Here is a 6,723-nt window from a genome sequence, read left to right on the forward strand (position 1 = left end):
AAGAAGAAAAAGAAGAAGTGGAAGAAGTGGACGAAGTAGACGACGTGGACGAAGTGGAAGAAGTGGACGAAGTCGACGAAGTCGACGAAGTGGACAACATGGACGAAATGGACGAAGTGGATGAAGTAGACGAAGTGGACGAAGCGGGCGTAGTTGACGAAGTAGACGAAGTGGACGAAGTTGACGAAGTGGACGAAGTGGACGAAGTGGACGAAGTGGACGAAGTGGACGAAGTGGACAAACTAGAGGAACTGGAAGAAGTGGACGAAGTTGACGAAGTGGACGAAGCTGACGAAGGGGTCGAAGTGGACGAAGTGGAAGAAGAAAGAGAAGAAGAAAGAGAAGAAGACCAAGACGAACAAGAAGAAGTAGTGGAAGAAGAAGAAGTGGAAGAAGTGGACGAAATGGACGAAGTGGACGAACTGGACGAACTAGACGAAGTGGACGAACTACACGAACTGAAAGAATTGGACGAAGTAGACAAAGTGGATGAAGTGGAAGAAGTAGAAGAAGAAGAAGAAGAAGAAGAAGAACTGGTTGAAGAACAAGAAGAAGAAGTGGAAGAAGTGGGAGAAGTGGATGGAGTGGACGACGTGGACGAGGTGGACGAAGTGGACGAAGTGGACTTAGTGAACGAAGTAGACGAAGAAGAAGAAGAAGAGAAAGAACATGAAGAACAGGAAGAAGAACTAGAAGAACAAGAAGAAGTAGTAGAAGAAGAACAAGAACAAGAAGTGGAAGAAGTGGAGGAAGTGGACGAACTGGACGAACTAGACGAACTGGAAGAAGTGGAAGAAGTGGACGAAGTGGAGGAAGAAGAAGAAGAACAAGGAAGAGAAGAACAAGAAAGAGAAGAACAAGAAGAAGAAGAAGAAGCAGAAAAAGTGGAAGAAGAAAAAGAACAAGAAGTGGACGAAGTGGACGAAGATGAAGAAGAAGAACAAGAAGAAAAAGAGGAAGAAGAAGAAGAACAAGAAGAAGATGAAGAAGAACAAGAAGAAGAAGAAGAAGAGCAAGAAGAAGAAGTGGAAGAAGAAGTCGAAGAAGTGGGAGAAGTAGACGAAGTGGGAGAAGTAGACGAAGTGGAAGAAGTGGACGAAGTGGACGAAGTGGAGGAAGTGGACGAAATGGACGAAATGGAGGAAGTGGACGAAGGGGACGAAGGGGACGAAGGGGACGAAGTGGACGAAATCGAGACGTGGACGAAGTTGAAGAAGTAGACGAAATGGACGAAGTGGACGAATTGGAAGAAGTGGAAGAAGTGGATGAAGTGGAAGAAGAAGAACAACAACAAGAACAAGAAGAAGAACAAGAAGAAGTAGTGGAAGAAGAAAAAGAAGAAGAAGTGGAAGAAGTGGACGAAGTAGAGGACGTGGACGAAGTGGAAGAAATGGACGAAGTGGACGAAGTCGACGAAGTGGACGACGTGGACGAAATGGACGAAGTGGATGAAGTAGACGAAGTGGACGAAGTGGACGAAGTTGACGAGGTACACGAAGTGGATGAAGTTGACGAAGTGGACGAAGTGGACAAACTGGAAAAAGTGGACAAAGTTGACGAAGTGGACGAAGCTGACGAAGGGGACGAAGTGGACGAAGTGGAAGAAGAAAGAGAAGAAGAAACAGAAGAAGAACAAGAAGAACAAGAAGAAGTATTGGAAGAACAACAAGAAGAAGAAGTGGAAGAAGTGGACGAAATGGACGAACTGGACGAACTACACAAGCTGAAAGAAGTGGATGAAGTAGACAAAGTGGAAGAAGTGGAAGAAGAAGAAGAACGACAAGAAGAAGAAGAAGAACAAGAACCAGAAGAAGAACTGGTTGAAGAACAAGAAGAAGAAGTGGAAGAAGTGGGAGAAGTGGACGGAGTGGACGACGTGGACGAGGTGGACGAAGTGGATGAAGTGGACGAAGTGGACGAAGTGGACGAAGTGGACGAAGTGAACGAAGTGGACGAAGTGGACGAAGTGGACGAAGTGGACTTAGTGGACGAAGTGCACGAAGAAGAAGAAGAGGAAGAACATGAAGAAGAAGTAGAAGAACAAGAAGAAGTAGTAGAAGAAGAACAAGAAGAAGAAGTGGAAGAAATGGTGGAAGTGGACGAACTGGACGAACTAGACGAACAGGAAGAAGTGGACGAAGTTGACGAAGTGGACGAAGTGGAGGAAGAAGAAGAAGAACAAGAAAGAGAAGAACAAGAAGAAGAAGAAGAAGCAGAAAAAGTGGAAGAAGAAAAAGCACAAGAAGTGGACGAAGTGGACGAAGATGAAGACGAAGAACAAGAAGAAAAAGACGAAGAAGAAGAAGAACAAGAAGAAGAAGAAGAAGAACAAGAAGAACAAGAAGAAGAACAAGAAGAAGAAGTGGAAGAAGAAGTGGAAGAAGAAGTGGAAGAAGTGGGAGAACTAGACGAAGTGGGAGAAGTAGACGAAGAGGACGAAGAGGACGAACTGGAACAAGTGGAAGAAGTGGACAAAGTTGACGAAGTGGACGATGTGGACGAAGTGGACGAAGTGAACGAAGTGGACGAAGTTGACGATGTGGTTGAAGTGCACGAAGTGGAAGAAGCAAAAGAACGAGAAGAACAAGAAGAAGAACATGAAGAAGTCGTGGAAGAAGAACAAGAAGAAGAAGTGGAAGAAGTGGACGAAGTGGAATAAGAAGAAGAAGAAGAAGAACCAGCAAAAGAAGAAGAAGAAGTGGAAGAAGAACAAGAAGAACAAGAAGAAGAACCAGCAGAAGAAGTAGAAGAACCTGCAGAAGAAGAAGAAGAAGTGGAAGAAGAACAAGAAGAAGAACCAGCAGCAGAAGAAGAAGAAGAAGTGGAAGAAGAACAAGAAGAACAAGAAGAAGTGGAAGGAGTGGGAGAAGTGGACGAAAAAGACGAAGTGGATGAAGTTGACGAAGGGGACGAAGTGGACGAAATCGAGAGTGGACGAAGTTGACGAAATGGACGAAATGGACGAAGTAGACGAATTGGAAGAAGTGGAAGAAGTGGACGACGTGGAAGAAGAAGAACAACATCAAGAACATGATTAAGAACAAGAAGAAGTAGTGGAAGAAGAAAAGGAAGAAGAAGTGGAAGAAGTGGACGAAGTGGACGACGTGGACGAAATGGACGAAGAGGACGAAGTTGACGAAGTAGACGAAGTGGACGAAGTGGACGAAGTGGACAAAGTGGACGAAGTGGAGGAAGAAGAAGAAGAACAAGAAAGAGAAGAACAAGAAGAAGAACAAGCAGAAAAAGTGGAAGAAGAAAAAGAAGAACAAGAGGAAGAAGAAGAAGAACAAGAAGAAGAAGCAGAAGAACAAGAAGAAGAAGAAGAAGAAGAAGTGGAAGAAGTGGGAGAAGTAGACGAAGTGGGAGAAGTAGACGAAGTGGACGAAGTGGAAGAAGTGGACGAAGTGGAGGAACTGGAGGAAGTGGAGAAAGTGGAAGAAGTGGACGAAATAGACGAAGTGGACGAAGGGGACGATGTGGACGAAGTGCAAGAACTGGAAGTGGACGAAGTGGTAGAACTAGACGAACTGGAAGTGGACGAAGTGGTAGAACTAGACGAACTGGAACAAGTGGAAGAAGTGGACGAAGTTGACGAAGTTGACGAAGTTTGCGAAGTGGACGAAGTTGACGAAGTGCACGATGTGGACGAAATGCACGAAGTGGAACAAGCAGAAGAACGAGAAGAAGAACGAGAAGAACAAGAAGAAGAACCAGAAGAAGAAGTAGTTGAAGAACAAGAAGAAGAAGTGGAAGAAGTGGACGAAGTGGAAGAAGAAGAAGAAGAAGAAGAAGAACCAGCAAAAGAAGAAGAAGAAGTGGAAGAAGAACAAAAAGAACAAGAATAAGAACCAGCAGAAGAAGAAGAAGAAGTGGAAGAAGAACAAGAAGAACAAGAACCAGAACTAGTTGAAGAAGAAGAAGAAGAGGAAGAAGAACAAGAAGAACTAGAACAAGAAGTGGAAGAAGTGGGAGAAGTGGATGAAGTGGACGAAGGGGACGAAGGGGACGAAGTGGACGAAATCGAGACGTGGACGAAATTGAAGAAGTGGACGAAATGTACGAAGTGGACGGATTGGAGGAAGTGGAAGAAGTGGACGAAGTGGAAGAAGAAGAAGAACAACAAGAACAAGAAGAAGAACAAGAAGAAGTAGTGGAAGAAGAAAAAGAAGAAGAAGTGGAAGAAGTGGACGAAGTAGACGACGTGGACGAAGTGGAGGAAGTGGACGATGTGGACGAAGTGGACGAAGTGGACGAAGTGGACGAAGTGGACGAAGTGGACGAAGTGGACGAAGTCGACGAAGTGGACGACGTGGACGAAATGGACGAAGTGGATGAAGTAGACGAACTGGACGAAGTTGACAAACTAGACGAAGTGGGCGAAGTTGACGAAGTGGACGAAGTGGACAAACTAGACGAACTGGAAGAAGTGGACGAAGTTGACGAAGTGGACGAAGCTGACGAAGGGGACGAAGTGGACCAAGTGGAAGAAGAAAGAGAAGAAGAAACAGAAGAAGAACAAGAAGAACAAGAAGAAGTATTGGAAGAACAACAAGAAGAAGAAGTGGAAGAAGTGGACGAAATGGACGAACTGGACGAACTACACAAGCTGAAAGAAGTGGATGAAGTAGACAAAGTGGAAGAAGTGGAAGAAGAAGAAGAACGACAAGAAGAAGAAGAAGAACAAGAACCAGAAGAAGAACTGGTTGAAGAACAAGAAGAAGAAGTGGAAGAAGTGGGAGAAGTGGACGGAGTGGACGACGTGGACGAGGTGGACGAAGTGGATGAAGTGGACGAAGTGGACGAAGTGGACGAAGTGGACGAAGTGGACGAAGTGAACGAAGTGGACGAAGTGGACGAAGTGAACGAAGTGGACGAAGTGGACGAAGTGGACTTAGTGGACGAAGTGCACGAAGAAGAAGAAGAGGAAGAACATGAAGAAGAAGTAGAAGAACAAGAAGAAGTAGTAGAAGAAGAACAAGAAGAAGAAGTGGAAGAAATGGTGGAAGTGGACGAACTGGACGAACTAGACGAACAGGAAGAAGTGGACGAAGTTGACGAAGTGGACGAAGTGGAGGAAGAAGAAGAAGAACAAGAAAGAGAAGAACAAGAAGAAGAAGAAGAAGCAGAAAAAGTGGAAGAAGAAAAAGCACAAGAAGTGGACGAAGTGGGAGAACTAGACGAAGTGGGAGAAGTAGACGAAGAGGACGAAGAGGACGAACTGGAACAAGTGGAAGAAGTGGACAAAGTTGACGAAGTGGACGATGTGGACGAAGTGGACGAAGTGAACGAAGTGGACGAAGTTGACGATGTGGTTGAAGTGCACGAAGTGGAAGAAGCAAAAGAACGAGAAGAACAAGAAGAAGAACATGAAGAAGTCGTGGAAGAAGAACAAGAAGAAGAAGTGGAAGAAGTGGACGAAGTGGAATAAGAAGAAGAAGAAGAAGAACCAGCAAAAGAAGAAGAAGAAGTGGAAGAAGAACAAGAAGAACAAGAAGAAGAACCAGCAGAAGAAGTAGAAGAACCTGCAGAAGAAGAAGAAGAAGTGGAAGAAGAACAAGAAGAAGAACCAGCAGCAGAAGAAGAAGAAGAAGTGGAAGAAGAACAAGAAGAACAAGAAGAAGTGGAAGGAGTGGGAGAAGTGGACGAAAAAGACGAAGTGGATGAAGTTGACGAAGGGGACGAAGTGGACGAAATCGAGAGTGGACGAAGTTGAGGAAATGGACGAAATGGACGAAGTAGACGAATTGGAAGAAGTGGAAGAAGTGGACGACGTGGAAGAAGAAGAACAACATCAAGAACATGATTAAGAACAAGAAGAAGTAGTGGAAGAAGAAAAGGAAGAAGAAGTGGAAGAAGTGGACGAAGTGGACGACGTGGACGAAATGGACGAAGAGGACGAAGTTGACGAAGTAGACGAAGTGGACGAAGTGGACGAAGTTGACGAAGTGGACGAAGTGGACAAAGTGGACGAAGTGGAGGAAGAAGAAGAAGAACAAGAAAGAGAAGAACAAGAAGAAGAACAAGCAGAAAAAGTGGAAGAAGAAAAAGAAGAACAAGAGGAAGAAGAAGAAGAACAAGAAGAAGAAGCAGAAGAACAAGAAGAAGAAGAAGAAGAAGAAGTGGAAGAAGTGGGAGAAGTAGACGAAGTGGGAGAAGTAGACGAAGTGGACGAAGTGGAAGAAGTGGACGAAGTGGAGGAACTGGAGGAAGTGGAGAAAGTGGAAGAAGTGGACGAAATAGACGAAGTGGACGAAGGGGACGATGTGGACGAAGTGCAAGAACTGGAAGTGGACGAAGTGGTAGAACTAGACGAACTGGAAGTGGACGAAGTGGTAGAACTAGACGAACTGGAACAAGTGGAAGAAGTGGACGAAGTTGACGAAGTTGACGAAGTTTGCGAAGTGGACGAAGTTGACGAAGTGCACGATGTGGACGAAATGCACGAAGTGGAACAAGCAGAAGAACGAGAAGAAGAACGAGAAGAACAAGAAGAAGAACCAGAAGAAGAAGTAGTTGAAGAACAAGAAGAAGAAGTGGAAGAAGTGGACGAAGTGGAAGAAGAAGAAGAAGAAGAAGAACCAGCAAAAGAAGAAGAAGAAGTGGAAGAAGAACAAAAAGAACAAGAATAAGAACCAGCAGAAGAAGAAGAAGAAGTGGAAGAAGAACAAGAAGAACAAGAACCAGAACTAGCTGAAGAAGAAGAAGAAGAGGAAGAAGAACAAG

The sequence above is a fragment of the Vigna umbellata genome, chromosome 6 (genome assembly GCF_029865625.1).
Source record: "Vigna umbellata cultivar VRB3 chromosome 6, Vumbellata_1.0, whole genome shotgun sequence".
NCBI lineage: Eukaryota > Viridiplantae > Streptophyta > Magnoliopsida > Fabales > Fabaceae > Vigna > Vigna umbellata.